Here is a 17,457-nt window from a genome sequence, read left to right on the forward strand (position 1 = left end):
TTTGTCCTTTGGTCTTGGGACCAGTGTCCATGTGTCATTCTTCTTGATTTGATCAATCTCTTTTGTCATAGCATTTATCCAATCTTCACTGTTAAATGTCTCTTTCACTATCCTTGGTTCAAATTCAGATATCAGACATGTGTTCTATCTCAGTTTGTTCCTTTTCATTACTGGATCATTCTTATCTCCTATAATCTAACTTGATGCATGATTCCTTCTGACATACTTGGCTAATACAGGCTCGATAGGCTCTGTATGATCTTCTTCATCACTTGGTAACTAGATATTCTCTTCATTTCCTTCAGTAGTCCTCTCGGTAAGGCTTGTCAGTTGAACATAGACAAATTCATCATAATGTTTTAGTTCCTTGGAATTTCCTTCATCATTTATTTCTGCAAATTCATCAATTTTCACATTTGCACTTTCTACTATTTTGTTAGATGATTTGATCAGACATTTAAATGTTTTTCTTCTAGAAGAACAACCAAGAAATGTTCCTTCTTCACTTTTCTGATCAAACTTACCATTTCTGTTATCTTTGTGAACATAGCATCTACTTCCAAAGATTTTAAAATAACTTACATTAGGTTTCTTGTCATACCAGATTTCATATGGTGTTTTCAAAGTTCCTTTCTTCAGTTGTACTCGGTTCAGGGTGTAAACTATTGTGCTTATTGCTTCTCTCCAAAATGTTTGTGACACTTTCTTTTCAATCATCAGGGTTCTGACACAATCCACAATAGATCTATTTCTTCTCTCAGCTATTCCATTTTGTTGTTGAGTTCTCGATGCATAGACTTGTCTTTTAATACCATGATCATTGTAGAATAAGTTAAATTCATCAGAAGTAAATTCTCCTCCTCTATTAGATCTAAGACATTTCAGTTGTCTTCCTGTTTCATTTTCAACTCTTTCCTTGTACCATTTAAACATTTGAAAAACTTCTAATTTTTCTTTCAAAAACATAACTAACATCATCCTTGAGTAATCATCCACAAATAATATGAAATATTTATCACCATAATAACTCTAAACTTTCATAGGACCACAAAGATCAGTATACACAAGATCTAAAATTCCCTTAGAAGTGTAGGACTTACCTGTAAAGCTTGATCTTGTCATCTTATCCATCTAGCATCCTCAGCACATAGCATTCTCAGGTTTCTCAAGACTCGGTAGACCTCTTACTCGATGCTTCTTCCTTATTTTGATCAGATTATCAAAATTTACACGACAAAACCTTTTATGCCATAACTAGGTATCATCTATCTTTGCATATAGACACTTATTCTGAGTTGAGTCAAGGTGAAATGTGTTACCTTTTGTTTGTGTCCTAGTAGCAACTAACTTTCCATGCTTGTCATGAACTTTGACAATTCCTCTCTAAAATTCTATGCGGTAACCTGTGTTGTTTAGTTGTGCCACACACAACAAATTGTATTTCAAACCTTCAACCAAATAAACATCATTGCATTTTGCATTGTCAAGAAGTTTTATAGATCATTTACCTCTTACTAGACATGGTGCATCATTACTGAAAAGGGGAAAATAGATTTGAAGGTCAAATGATCAAGACATAATGAAATAAACATGCAAAATGCTAAAATATCATTAAAAGACCATTTCACCTTGCTATTTTACCTTCTCCTTCGAATTGAGCTTGATGAAGTGAAGGCGCCCCTTGATAATGCTCCACTTGATGTGCTCCTTTGATTGTTGGATGTGGATGGCTCTCCAATGTTGTGCACAAATGGAATGGATTTGAAAAATGATAAGGATGAGATGATCAAGTTGCTAAGATGATTTCCTAGGCTCAAAAGGGCAGCATAAATTTACTGGATTTCAAGATGTTTTCAATGAAGGGATGGAGCCCTATTTTATAGGAAGAGGAGAGGAAAATGGATGGCTAGGATGAATTCGAGATGAAGGGCTAAGATTTACTTGTGAGCTCACACAAGGTCCAAGAGAGGGTGTGGAGACCAAGAATTATGCCTTAAAGGCATTTCGTATCTCCACACTCCACAAGATGCATTGGAGGAATTAAAAATTCTTCAAAAAAGGATATCATGGAAATTGGAGGAATAAAAAAGAATTAAAAATTCCTTGGGAGAGGGGATGTCTAGAGGAATGTGTGATTTTGAAAATCTTACATTCACCTAGGAAAAGAGCATTTAAAGCTAGTGGTTGGATGAAAAGGACAAAGAGTTGACTTTGTGACTAATCATGATGATTAACCATTAACGACTCATTAGGAGGGGGATTAGAGAAAATGTTAGGTGGGATTAATATTTGTAGGAGAATTTGACTAGGAGAGAGAATGAGTGGAGGGAATAAAAAATTAGAAGAATAATATAAAGTGAGTTTAGGGAGTTTCTAGAAGAATGAATTAAGAAGATGATTTGTAGGAATCATGTAGGTTAACTAATTAATTGAAATTAATTAACTAAGAGGAAGATTTGTGAGGATTTGATTTTTTTAGAAGAATAAAGAAAGGGATTGATTTATTAAATAAATCAATCATATGCTATAGTGATAATATTAATTATATTTAATTAATACTGAGAGGAATTCAAATTAACATAATTAATTAATTAATTATGCGAGGAATTAAAAATAATTAAAATAATTATTTTTAAGTGTCTACATTTTTCCCCTCTTTGAAGTGAGGTGTGATGACACATTGATTCAAAGAATAATCTTGTTTTGATACTGATATTGGTTTGATAGGATGCCCTGGCTCTTGATTGATACATTATGGTATGGTGATGCCCCCTCGGGAGATCAATTGAGGTATTTGATCTTTGAAGTTTTGTGAAATTGATATCCTGATAGATTTGATTTGATTCAATTGATAAAATCTAGATTCAGTATTCATCCTGTATAAGACATGATTGATCACAATATTTGGTTTCAGGAAGGATTCATATTGTATAAGACATGATCAGAGTTTCTAGTTTCAAGAAGGATACATCCTGTATAAGACATGACTAATCACAACATCTGGTTTTAGGAAGGATTCATCCTATATAAGACATGATCAAAGTGTTTGGTTTCAGGAAGGATACATCCTTTATAAGACATGACTGATCATAATGTCTTGTTTTAGGAAGGATTCATCCTATATAAGACATTATCAAATCACAACATCTGGTTTTAGGAAGGATTCATCCTATATAAGACATGATCAGAGTGTCTAGTTTTAGGAAGGATACATCCTATATAAGACATGACTGATCACAACGTCTGGTTTCCGAAAGGATTCATCCTGTATAAGACATGATCAAATCACAATGTCTAGTTTCAGGAAGGATTCATCCTATATAAGACATGATTGATCACAACATCTGGTTTCAGGAAGGATTCATCCTGTATAAGACATGATCGGAGTGTCTGGTTTCAGGAAGGATACATCCTGTATAAGACATGACTGATCACAACGTCTGGTTTCAGGAAGGATTCATCTTGTATAAGACATGATCAGATCACGTCTAGTTTTAGGAAGGATTCATCCTGTATAAGACATGATCAAAGCATCTGGTTTTAGGAAGGATACATCCTGTATAAGACATGAATCAGAATCAGAATTGATTATGTGAGGGAAAAAAAAATAGAGGAAGAAAAATTAAGGTGGAAGAGATAGATGAGGAACAAATATGAAGTAGTCATGAGGTAATTGGAAAGAAGAATACGAGATGTGAGACCGCGGAGGAAAATGGGGGCAATTGAGAACTCCATGGGATTATTGAGTTTAGGATTTGATGGAATGATGGTGAGATTTTGTGCACAACAAATGTGGAGATCCAACCTAGTTTGATGTTTCCCTAAGTGACTTGCACCATTGATTATAGAAATCAAGATGCCATGAGAAATGTAGGGTGTGGACTGACTCTGTAGACAAATGGGAATTTCTTGCACACAACAATGCAAGTATTAAGAAACACTAATACAGAGTTGTGGGTTCGTGCAAGGAAACCCTCAAACACACTGGTACCTCTTGTATAGGAGAAGGTAAGTGTTGATAAACACTAGTACCAGGTCACCGATTTATACAAGAAGGATCCAAAACATTCCATACTATGAAATATGCCCCAATATGCACCTATCATAACGTACCTGGATATGGAAGAACCCAGGCAGTCGTAAATAGTGGTAGTTGTAGGGAAAAAGATGCAAGCCTATATGAAAAGATCTAACAAAATCTAACAAGTCTCTTCCTTGCGACCACATGATACCTCTTGCCAAGAGTAGAACTAGGGTGGACTTGGGATTGTTTCTCAAGACTTCTTGAAGCTTACACACAGAGGCATAAAATCTTAGTTTCAATGGGACATTCCTTGTTCATGACTCAGGCAAAGACTTCATCATCATATGCATATTTTATTGGGAGACGAAAAAGAAGGAAAGTTACGCATGGGTGGGCTGGATAGTAGATGATTTGTAGTATCAACATGATAGACAGTGGATCTAGTTATTTACCTTGGAATCTGCACAGAGGTTCTCACCAAGGTACTTGTCCATAGCGCCACCAAGTGGTTTTCACTAATGGAAGAATAGTTTTTGTTTTTTTTCTTTTTTTGATTTTTTTATTTTTTTGTGTCATAAGGTGTCTGTTTGCCAGGTTTTCACCAAAGTGACGAATTTTTTAGGATCTTTTTCTCATATATATTTTTTAAAAAATTTTCTTGATTTTTTTTTTTTTTTGACAATTTAAGACTTTCTGAGGACTAAGCATAAAATATTTTGAGGTGCATGATATTCATTGGATCATCCAAAGGATCACCTTCAAGAGTAGCCAACTGATAAGCTCCTGATCCATATTTTGTTGTGATTACATATGGTCCAAGCCAATTAGGCTCGAACTTGCCTTTCTTTTCTCTTTCTTGTAGATTTTTCTGATTTTCCATGAGGACAAGATCACCAACTTGGAATTCTCGGGTTCTGAATTTTTTATGATAACTCATGCACAGATGGTTTTGATATACCCAAAGATGATTCAAGGCCTTGAGGTGCCTTTCATCTAACAATTCTAGGTCTTGTAAGCGGGCAATTCTATATTCTTCATCTGGTAGGATGTTTTGCAGTGATACCCTTAGAGAGGGGATCTCGATCTCAAGGGGAAGGATGGCTCCGGAACCAAATACTAGCGAATAAGGAGTGGCACCTATGGGGGTGCAAATGGAGGTGTGGTAGGCCCACAATGCAGGATGGATTTGGAGGTGTCAATCACGACCTGCTTCATTGACTATCTTTTTGAGGATTTTTATTAGGGTTTTATTAGAAGCCTTAGCTTGGCCATTGCCTTGGGGGTAATATGGAGTGGAGAAGCGGTGTTGGATGTTAAATTTTTGGCAGAGTTCTTTGACATCCTGGTTCTTAAATTGTTTACCATTATCTGTGATGATAACTTTTGGGATGCCATATCGGCAGATTAGGTAGGTCAGGATGAATTTGGATATTTTCTTACCGGTGGTGAAAGTAAGAGGGATAGCCTCTACCCACTTGGTGAATTATTCGGTGGTGGTGAAAATGAATTTATGTCTATTGGAAGATGAAGGGTGGATTTTCCCAATGAGATCGAGCCCCCACTGCGAGAAGGGCCATGGTGTAATGAATGGCTGCAATTCTTGTGATGGTGCATGAATCTTATCACCATGTTGCTAGCAAGGGATGCATTTCTTCACATAATTGTATGAATCTTCTTCCATTTTAGGCCAATAGTATCCTATTCTCAAAAGTTTTTTAGCCACTATGAGTCCACTTGAGTGTGCCCCACATATACCCTCATGTACTTCACGTAATGCCTATTCTACTTCTTATTTATCTAAAAACCTTAGGAGGGAACCATCAAAATGCCTTCTGAACAAGGTGTCTGTAAGGATGGTGTAACAGGCACATCGGCGGATGAAGGTTTGCTATTGGGTTTTAGTGAGGTGTGGGGGAATGGTGTTGTCTTTCGGGAAAGTGAAGGTTTCTTGGTACCAAGAGGACTCAGGATCAATGAGAACACACACCATTTCAGACTCTGGTAGGTCATATACCGGTATAAACAATTGCTTGACCAAGAACTCACACTTCTGACTGTGTGTTGGCATTTGAAGGAGGGAGCCAATGGTGGCCATTGCATTTGCAACCCTGTTGTTTGTTTGTGGGATTTGGTCAAACTTGATTGTCGTGAAATGTTTCTTAAGATCTTCAACCATGGTATGGTAGGGAAGGAGTTTATCATCTTTTATCTGGTATTCATCATTGACTTGTTTTATGATGAGTTGGGAATCGCCATAGACTTGTAATTCCTTTATTTTCTAGTGGATAGCCAAGCGTAAACCTTTGATGAGGGCCTCATATTTTGCTATGTTATTGGTACATACAAAGGCTATCTTGTATGATTTTGGGATGCCATCTCCTTGAGGTGTGACCAATAATATTCCTACCCCCGATCCATTTTGAGCGTAGGAGCCATCAAAATACAATTTTCATATGGAGGATGTGGTAACAGTCATAATGAACTCATCTGGTAATTTTGTGAGAAGAGGATGGTCGCCGGGAAGTGGAGCTTCAGCCAACTGATCTGTAATGACTTGTCCCTTGATTGTCTTTCTGTCCACATATTCAATGTCAAACTTTCTTAAGAACATGACCCATTTGGCGGTTCTGCTAGTGAGAGCAGCTTTGGACAAGAGATATTTAAGTGGATCAATTTTAGCAATTAATTTTATCTTATTATTTAGCATTTAGTGTCGTAGTTTCTATTTGCTGAACACTAATGCCAAACATGCTCTTTCAATGGGGTGTAATTGAGTTCATATCCTACCAACATCTGACTGATGTAGTAAATGGAGTGTTCCTTCCCTTGATCATCTGTTTGTGCCAATAATGCCCCCAATGCCACTGCAGTAGCACATATATACAAAATAAGGGGTTTTCTAGGAGAAGGAGGCATCAATACAGGAGGTGATGCTAGATATTCTTTTAATTTCTCAAAGGCCTTTTGACATAGGCAATCTCATTTAAATTTTGTGTCTTTACGCAGCAGGTGTTCAAATGGATGGCACTTGTCTGCTAGTTGTGAAATGAAATGCCTGACAAACAAGAGTTTTCCCTGGAGATTGCGTAGTTGTCTGAGAGTTTTTGGCAGAGGCATTTCCATAATAGCTTTTACCTTTGCGGGATCAACCTTGATGCCTCTACGGGAAACAATGAATCCTAGTAGTTTTCTCGATGTGATGCCAAACACACACTTTTTGGGATTTAGGCGCAGCTTGTATTTTTCCAATCTTTCGAAGATCTATTTTAGAATAGGGATGTGTTGTTGTCTTGTCTTGGATTTTCCTAGCAGATCATCCACGTAGTCCTCCATAATTTTATGCAAGAGGTCATGAAAAATTGTTGTCATTGCCCATTGATGCGTAGCTCTAGCATTTTTAAGGCCAAAAGGCATGAATCGGTAATAGAAGGTACCCCATGGTGTTGTGAATGCAGTTTTATGTTGATCCTCATCTGCTATCCTGATTTGGTTGTATCTAGAAAACCCATCTATTAGCGATAACATTTCATGTCCTGCTGTAAGGTCCACAATCATATCTATATTGGGGAGTGGGAAATCATCTTTAGGACAAGATATATTTAGATCTCAAAAATCTGTGTAGATGCGGATGCCCCTAGTAGGTTTGCCGATAGGTACATTGTTGGAGACCTATTCAGCATAATCTATTGGTTTGATAAATTTTGCATCTAACAACTTTTGGAGTTCTATCTTGATCAGGAGTGCAATATGTGGGTACATTTTGCGCAATTTTTGTTTTACAGGTTTTGCATCTGGGCGGACGGCGAGATTGTGAACCACCAAGGCAGGGTCCAGCCCTAGCATATCAGAATAGGACCATACAAAATTGATTTTTACCTCTGTAAGGAAGCTGATGAAGTCTTGTTTCTCAATTTTTGTGAGGGATTTGGCAACGAGCACATTTTTTGGAATGACCTTGGTGCCCATGTTGATGCTGTCTATTTCTTCTATCAACAAATTTGATTTGTCCTATGGAAGGTAACCAATGGTAGGGAGGTCAAATCCCTCATTGTCAAGTGTCTTTTCCAGGTTTTCACTTTTAGATACGCCCTTTGTTTTTATTTCTTGTTCATCCAAAGGCGCCTCAGGGAGGTTTTAAGCTAGGGAATCATATCTTTTTCTTTTATTATCTTTTTTGTGGCTAAGGGCATTGACTTGACTACCAAAGTATCCCTTTTTGTGTAGTTGAATACCCTCGATTCTACTACAATCTTCCATATTTTGCATTGTTAGGAGAGCAATGAGAGCATTATCATCAGCGCAGATATCTAAAGTGGGTTTGTCTCATTGGCCCCAGTCAATGAGTTCAGGATGTACAAGATGTAGCTCATGTGAAGTGGGAGGGGTTATGGGAGTGATGGTATGATGTAAGCATCCAAGAAGATATCTTTCTCATATTCATAAGGCATTTTGTGGAATTCCTCTTCGTCAACACTTTTGATATCTGAATAAGGACTAGAAGGGGCATCAATGATAGTAATCTTAGGCACCAGGGTGTACCCCAAGCCTCTGTTGTATCTCTAGGAGATAGGATTTATGGGTGTTTTTCTTCCTTTCTCCTTTGGTCCCAGGCCGTGTCCTTTGTAACCCATTTTTTCAACTATGGCAGATGCTTTTGGGTACATTTCTTTGGATATTCTTGTTGGATCTTTATCTTCTTCCCGGTACAGCCATGAAGAGATATTTTATTCGAGGCTCTCGTTATCAAGTGGGTCCCATTGCTGGAAGGTGGTGTTTTGGCATTGCATGACTAGTTTTGGGTCCTTTTTTATCTCTGTTGGTTTGCCAAATGACTTAGGAGAGAGAGGGAGGTTGCCTATTAATAAGACATCCTCCAATTTGTATTCTCCACAGCCATTGTCCAAGATTTGATTTGATTATCTGGTTGGGATGATGTGGAGGCAACATTTGATGTGTTAGATGGAGGCATTGGCGAGGGTATATTTAGTGGGCAATGATACGGATGCTTCCCCTCTAATAGTTTGCAATATTGAAAAGGTTGGGGATCACCTTTGATAGTGATCTCTCTTCTGTTATAGGGGAATTTGATGCAATGGTGATAGGTGGAGGGTACGGCCTACAAGGAATGAATCCATGGCCTCCCGAGGAGAATGTTGTAGGGGAGGTCAAGATCTAGTACTTGGCAAGGGGTTTCAATTGTAATGGGCCCCACTTGAAGAGGTAAGGTGACCACGCCCTTTGAAATTCTTTCTACATCATCATATGCCTTTATTGTGATCCTTCCTGATGTGTCTATCAGATCCTCAAAAGGTTCCAATTGTTTTATTAATTTGTATGTACATAGATTAAGCCCGGATCCACCATCTATTAGGATACGTTTGACCTTGTGCTTGTGGATAAGAGCTTCGATGTGCAAAGGTTTGTTATGGTCTTCATCTGCAGGAGCATCTTTGGAGTTAAATACAATGTGTTGTTGGGCAACAAGGTTTCCAATAAGGGCTTGGAACTGGGTGGTGTTGCTGTTATCTAAAATGCATGATTGAAGAAGGGCTTGTTTCAAAATTTCTTTATGGACCGGGCAGGTCTTGAGAAGTTCCAAAATGGAGATCTGTGTGGGTGTCTTCCCAAGTTGATCAAGGAGGTCATATCGGCAGGTGGAAGACATGGGTGGGGGGTTTGGTGGGGGAGGAACTCCTTGGATGGTGACTCTTCCTCAGCATGTAGTTGCATTGCAGTCATTCTGGAAATGGGAGGTGGAAGGCGTGGCACCTTGAATGACTATCTGAGTAGGATTTGGTCTACTTTGGGAAGAAGGAGGATTAACTCCTTAGATGGTTATGACATTGACATTATTGTCTATAGGTTCAATGCGACCTACCAAAAAATCAAAACCGGTTACCTGATTAGCATAGTCATAACCTATTATGTTAGATGATGAGCCTTTTCCTTTATCATGCTTCGGGAAGGGTTCCTAGTAAATTTTGAGTTTGTCATTGTTATTACCAGTTTTTGCATTTGCTACTTCAATCTCACCTCTATCAATGAGATCTTGTATGTAGATCTTTAGTTTCATACACTTTCATGTATCATGTCCCTTGATACGATGGTATTCACAATACTCAGTTTCATTATACCATCTTGGTTTAGGTTGATTCGGGTCAAATGGGTGAGTGATTGGAAAAACCACTACACCTGCTTGGACAAGTTTTTGAAACACCACTTCAATAGGCTCAGCCAGAGGAGTGAAATCTCTTGGAGTCCTGTTATTCGATTGGGGTCATCGTCCCTGGATTGAGACATTGTTGTGAGGTTTTTTGGATTGATTTGGATTGTCTCGATTATTGAATTGATGATTATTGGTGGTGGATTTGGGGGGAGTAGCCACAATTTAGACCCGCTTTGCATCAATTAAGCCATCATTGACCACGTTTTTGTTTTTGGACTAGAATTTTGGCTTGTCATTATAATAAGAGGAAGAACTTTGTGTTGATTTCTGGTAATGTTTCAAGGTTCCTTCCTCCAACAAGACACATTCGAGGGCGAGGCCCTTATCTGTCAATTTATGGAAGGATTTGATACATTGAGCTATTAAAGGTCTTGAAAGTTCAGGCACCAAGTTCTTTTGGAATAGTTCAATTTGATGTTGTTCTAGCATGTCCCACTAGAATTTCTTGATAAGATGTTGCCATCTTTGTAGGAAATTGGTGAAGGTTTCTCCAGGCCTTTGTTTTGTATTACATAGGTCCATCATAGAAACATCATTACCGATGTTGTATGCATAGTGAGCCACAAATTTTTCTGCCAAGTCTGGAAAAGAGACAATGGAACCTCATGGTAGAGATGAGAACCATGCTAGGGCGTCTCCCATGAGACTCTTGGGAAAGAGTCTGCGAAGATAAAGGTCACTATAGGAGACTTCTTGGCATAAGATGTAGAATTCTCGAACATGATCATGGGGGTCTCCTTTGCCTTCATACTTGGTGAATTTAGGAATCTCAAATCCTAGGAGATATGGTGCAACTGATATAGACGGGTCATAAGGACAAGGGAAAAACTCTTCAAACGAGTAATTTTTCCTTTTATTAGTCCTTTGTTTCATATCCTTGATGATATTCTTCATGTCTTGAATTTCCTTGATGAGGTCTTGTTGTGGACTTTGATATTGATGAATTGTATTTGCCCCAAGAATTGGATGAACCAAAGAAGGTGCACCACCACCAATATATTGATATGATGAGGAGGTGGGAACATGGGATGTGATGACCGATGTCACTAGGGTTTGAGGGATAGTTGGTTGCGGTCCGCCAACTATTGTGACGGGATTGAATATGGCCCGGATAAAATTTGCAACATTGTTGGGAGGAAGGGAAGTTTGTGGAATAGAAATTTGTGGTTGAATAGAAGGAGGTGGTATAGAAGTTTGTTGGAGAATGGATGAGATCAGATTTGATAGTGGTATGGATGGTAAGGAGGAAGAAAGTGGGATGGAGACCACGGTGGGAGGTACCGTGGGTGGCATTGATTGAGCCTAGATGATTGATGGGGCTGTAATTGATTGAGTTTGAATAGTAGGTGCAACACTTTGTGTGGGAGCGAGGTCTCCTTGTGGTTGTTGAGTGAGAGCGGATCTATTAAATTCAGGTAGAAGTTGAGTTCCATGTTCAAGGAGAGTTTTCAAAAGTGCAGTAGGATTGTGTTTAATAAACTTTTCCATCATCTCTTGGTTATAAGAATCTGCTAGGAAAGTTTGCACTTCCGGACAAAGTTCATCTTGGTTAACCATGTCAAGATTTTGACTTTGATCTTGATCGCTAGGTTGCCCACTTTGTGTATGATCTTGCGTGGGATCTTCATATACGATATCAATGTCTAGCATGCCATATTGTTGTTTAGCCATCTTTTTCTTTTGGGATTGAGTTGCGACCATACATGATATTTGTGATGAAAGGACTTAAGAAATTTCTGATGAAAGGACTTAGAAAATTTTAGGATGATTGATGGAGGAGGTATAGTAGTGATGGTTTAGAAGAAATTTGATGACTAGGTTATCTTTGGTATGAACATGAAGGATTGATTCGAATGGCAAGTTGTATGAAGGGATACGACCACCTTGATTTGCATGATAGTTGGTGTTTCAAAGGACAAACTTGAATGTTGATGGAGATGACGAACTCTTAGCTTCTCTCTTAGGCTTATGAAATATGTGATGGACAGAGCTTTGACGCAATTTTTTTTTTTTTTGACTTGGTGTGGGTAATGACTTGGACAATTGTTTGTGTCTTGACAAGTGTTTTTGAAAAGTGTTTGGGGATAGTGATGTGTTTTAGTCTTCTCTTGGCAAGTATGTATCAAACAAAGCAAACACAGTGATCAAATGCATATTATATCAAAGACACTCATGCTCATATACAACATTCTTAAGGCTAGCAAGGATAATAGTCATTGAATCCCAATTGGTTTCCCATCTACACTTACCCAGAGCAGACACTTAGATGCTTGACCCCACTAGCTCCCCTCCACGGCACTCACTTCTCGGGGTAGCCAAGCATCAATTCCCATTAAAAATCCTCATGGCGAACTTTGTGTCTCTACTAAGGGCCATAAGAATATGGGCCACTTCAGAGGTCCAACCTCCTACACCAATGACTAGAAGGTTTTTGACCACTATGAACAATGTGTTTAGTAAGTCTTCCCATTAGGAGCTACCCTTCAAAGTTGTGCAAGCACAATTGAGGCCTATAGCCCAACGAAGCACCAAGAACTTAGTAGTCACGCAAGCATGATTGAGATATCTAGGATCCTACTAAGCACCCAATGTGAGAGTGAACTCTCATATAGCCCCAACCATTAACCCTTTCATAGTCAATGGCCTATTTATTATAGTGAGTTGGGAACCCTAGGTCCAGTTGTACTCACTTGGGTCATTCCCCTCTTACCTTCTCAAAGAGAAAGTTGGGAGGGTAGATCCGCTAGAGGTAAACACACAATCAAACAAGAAAAGGTTGGAGGGTCTAGATTTCTAATCATCTAGTAAGATGAGAGCATACTTTCCTACCTTTACGCTTTTCTTAAAGACACATAAGACAATGGTTCATTCCATTTTAATTAATATCTAGGTGCCTAATTTAAATAAATGCACAATATTTGGTTGAATCAGCTAGGCAACCTGCAAAACCACTTGATTAGTAGTTTGAAAAATGGAGTCTTCAAAAAGCATCCTGCAAAACAACTTGATTAGTAGTTTGGAAAAATAGAGTCTTCAACAAGTGTCCTGCAAAACAACTTGATTAGTAGTTTGAAAAAATAGAGTCTTCAACAAGTGTCCTGCAAAAAACAACAAAATGACAAAAATATTTTTTTTTTAATTTTTGGGGAATGAATAGAAAAACATGAATAAAAACTTTTTTACTAAAGACAAATGTGAATTTGAAGAAAGCTTTGATGGGTAAATGGGGTTTGACTAGGTTTTTTGCCACTTTCCAAGGGATAGGCAAGCGAAAATTGGGGATTTTGGAGGAGAGATGAAGGAATGGGAAAATTTGTCCAAGAGGGACAAAGAAGCAAAAGTTGGAGATGGATAATATGAGAAAAATTTGGAGATGATTGGATAAAAGGGGAAGGAGTTATGACAAACCCTAAAAATAGAGAAATATGGGATTTTGGGCTTCAAAAAGTGGATTTTTGGGATAAGGTCTCCAAGGAAAGAAATGTGGAAAATGGCAATGCAGAGAATCTGGTGAAGTTTGGAGGAAAATGGAGTAGAGATAAAGAAGGTATGGCAAAAAAATAGAATTTTTTTTTTTTTAAACCTTAGATTTAACAGAGCAGACAGAAACCCTAGATTTAATAGAGCGGAAACCCTAAATTTAATAGAATAAAAAAAAATGCCAAAGGTCCATATTTCTGATTGTTTAGATAGACAAGAGCATAATCTTCTACTTTCACACTTTCATGTGGTCAGACAGATTATCTTTAAACAGAGTAGATAACAGGAAATAAAAAAAAAAGAAATGCAGACTACAGTTAGCGCTTAAAAATTTCAGATAGATTAATAGAGCAGACAGTAGCACTAAACAGATAGAAAAGTGTCAAAAGGTCTAGATTTCTGATTGTCTAGATAGGCAAGAGCATACTCTCCTATTTTCACACTTTCCTGTGGTTAGAGCATACAATCGAGCTAAACATAATAGAAAAGTGAAAGGTTTGGATTTCTAATTGTCTATATAGACAAGAGCATACTCTCCTACTTTTACACAAATTATAATTAAACAGAGCAGATAACAGCGCAAATAATAGATCGGATAACAGGAATTCAAATTCCCACAAAAACACTCGCGCTAATCGCAGAGCTATCATGCTGAAACTGAAATAGAAACAGAAAAAGAACATAAACAAAAACGCAATAGAAATAGAAAAGAAGTTGTTGCACAAAAATACAGAGCCGCTATTCTGGAACCTGCAAAAAAAATGATTTTTTTTTTTCTGCAGTCACGCTATTCTGGAACCTACATCTCACAAATCACAAAAACCTAAAAAAAAACCATTAGTTCTTAGGGACATGGGTCCCACCAAGTGTTCCAAAATGAAGAGGGGAAAATAGATTTGAAGGTCAAATGATCAAAACATAACGAAATAAACATGCAGAATGCTAAAATATCACTAAAAGACCATTTCACCTTGCTATTTCACCTTCTCCTTTGGATTGAGCTTGATGAAGTGAAGGCACCCCTTGATAATGCTCCACTTGATGTGCTCCTTTGATTGCTGGATGTGGATGGCTCTCCAATGTTGTGCACAAATGGAATGGATTTGAAAAATGATAAGGATGAGACGATCAAGTTGCCAAGATGATTTCCTGGGCTCAAAAGGGCAACATAAATTTATTGAATTTCAAGATGTTTTCAATAAAGGGATGGAGCCCTATTTTATAGGAAGGGGAGAGGAAAATGGATGGCTAGGATGAATTCAAGATGAAGGGCTAAGATTTACTTGTGATCTCACACAAGGTCCAAGAGAGGGTGTGGAGACCAAGAATTATGCCTTAAAGGCATTTCGTATCTCCACACTCCACAAGATGCATTGGAGGAATTAAAAATTCTCCAAAAAAGGATATCATGGGCATTGGAGGAATAAAAAGGAATTAAAAATTCCTTGGGAGAGGGGATACCTAGAGGAATGTGTGATTTTGAAAATCTTACATTCACCTAGGAAAAGAGCATTTAAAGCTAGTGGCTGCATGAAAAGGACAAAGAGTTGACTTTGTGACTAATCATGATGATTAACCATTAACGACTCATTAGGAGGGGGATTAGAGGAAATGTTAAGTGGGATTAATATTTGTAGGAGAATTTGACTAGGAGAGAGAATGAATGGAGGGAATAAAAAATTAGAAGAATAATGTTAAGTGAGTTTAGGAAGTTTCTAGAAGAATGAATTAAGAAGATGATTTGTAGGAATCATGTAGGTTAACTAATTAATTGAAATTAATTAGCTAAGAGGAAGATTTGTGAGGATTTGATTTTTTTAGAAGAATAAAGAAAGAGATTGATTTATTAAATAAATCAATCATATGCTATAGTGACAATATTAATTATATTTAATTAATATTGAGAGGAATTTGAATTAACATAATTAATTAATTAATTATGTGAGGAATTAAAAATAATTAAAATAATTATTTTTAAGTGTCTACAATTACCAAATCTTACATAGCCTCCATCATAATCTTCTAATATAACAAACTTGTGTTTATCACCTGTCATGTGCTGTGAGCATCCACTATCTATGATCCAAGAATCATTAGTATTTATATGAGATATTAAAGCTTTTTCTTCATACCTTTCTTCATCTGATCCATCTTTGATAGCCACATAAACTACTTCCTTTGTATCAGTTTCGTCAGATTTATCATCATTTGATTCTTCATCGGCTATTAGGCATGACTTTCTATCTCTTCTTCTGTAGTCTCGGTGTCCTCTATAATGATTATCTTTCTATTTTTCATCTCGTTAATCTCTCTTTTCACTTGATTCTCTGTCAAGACAGTTTGAGGTCATATGTCCTATCTTATCACAATTGAAACATTTCAAAGGTAGTTTTCCTTTATACTTACCTTTGCCTCTCGATAACCTTCTGGCTAATAGTGCTTCAAACTCTTCTTGCTTCTTGATTTCCTCATACAGCTTTTATAATTTTTCCATGTTCTTGTGAAATCTTTCACTTGCTCCACTGTGATCCCCTTTAGTGTACTTACTCATTCTATCATTGTAATCATCAGATTCATCAATATGAAAAGAATTAAATGTAGACTCAACTTTATTTACCGATGACCCACTATTATCAAAGTTACTTAACTCAAATGCATGTAGCTTACCGATAGTAGCATCTAAAGAAATTGGAATATTGGGTACAGACCTCAATTCATTAATTGCAGAGACTTGGATTGCATAAGCTGGTAGAAGAGTTCTTAACAAATTACTTGTTATATCCTTTTCTTCGATAGTTCCACCTGCTCCTTTGATTTGATTGACAATCTCCTTTAATCTTGTATGGTACTGGGTTATGTTCTCACCTTCATTCATCCTCATAGATTCAATTTGTCCTCTTAGACTATCCACTTTTTCTCTTTGAACATGTTCATCTCCACCATACACAGATATGAGCTTATCCCACATTGCCTTTGCATCATTGCAGCCTTCTAGATCATTAAACTCTGAGTCAGTCAATGTAGATGTTATTTCAATCATTGCTTGGATATGTTCTTTCTTTGCCTTTATCTCTTCCATTGTCAATGGATAGGTGCTCGATGTAATGAAATCATTCTATAGATAATATACAACATATTCTCCAACTCCTGATAGGTGCAGCTTCATCCTTTTCTGCCATGTAGAGAAACTTGACTTGTTCAACTTCGATGCATCCCTCTTATATATCTTTGGATATTTTCCACAAGTACCTTTAAAAATTTTCTTCTGGAGTCTATAGCTCTGATACCAATTGATAGTTCTGATACTAAATGTTTAGTACAAATGCCAAGCTAACAAGATGAGAGGGGGGGGTGAATCATACAAAATTAATCTTCTATAAAATCAACAGATTCAACCTCGGTAACATATACTTTAGTAATATACCAAAACTGCTAAACATGCAAACTTATAAGCATATAAACATCACAACACTCATAACACCAGATTTAACGTGGAAACCCAAATAGGGAAACACCACTGTGGGATTTCAGACCCACTAAGAAATATACTCTTCTAGAGTATGCTTGGTTAAAAGAAAATTATGTTAAAGATTACAAACACATTGCTAGATGTGACCCGATTAAGGGATTTCCCTCAGATCTGTTAGGATCTTCACCTTGTTAGAAGTGACCTTGTTAAAGGATTTCAAACACTCAATAAGAATGCCACCTTGCTAGAGGGTTTTTA

Source organism: Cryptomeria japonica, chromosome 6 (genome assembly GCF_030272615.1).
Source record: "Cryptomeria japonica chromosome 6, Sugi_1.0, whole genome shotgun sequence".
Lineage (NCBI taxonomy): Eukaryota > Viridiplantae > Streptophyta > Pinopsida > Cupressales > Cupressaceae > Cryptomeria > Cryptomeria japonica.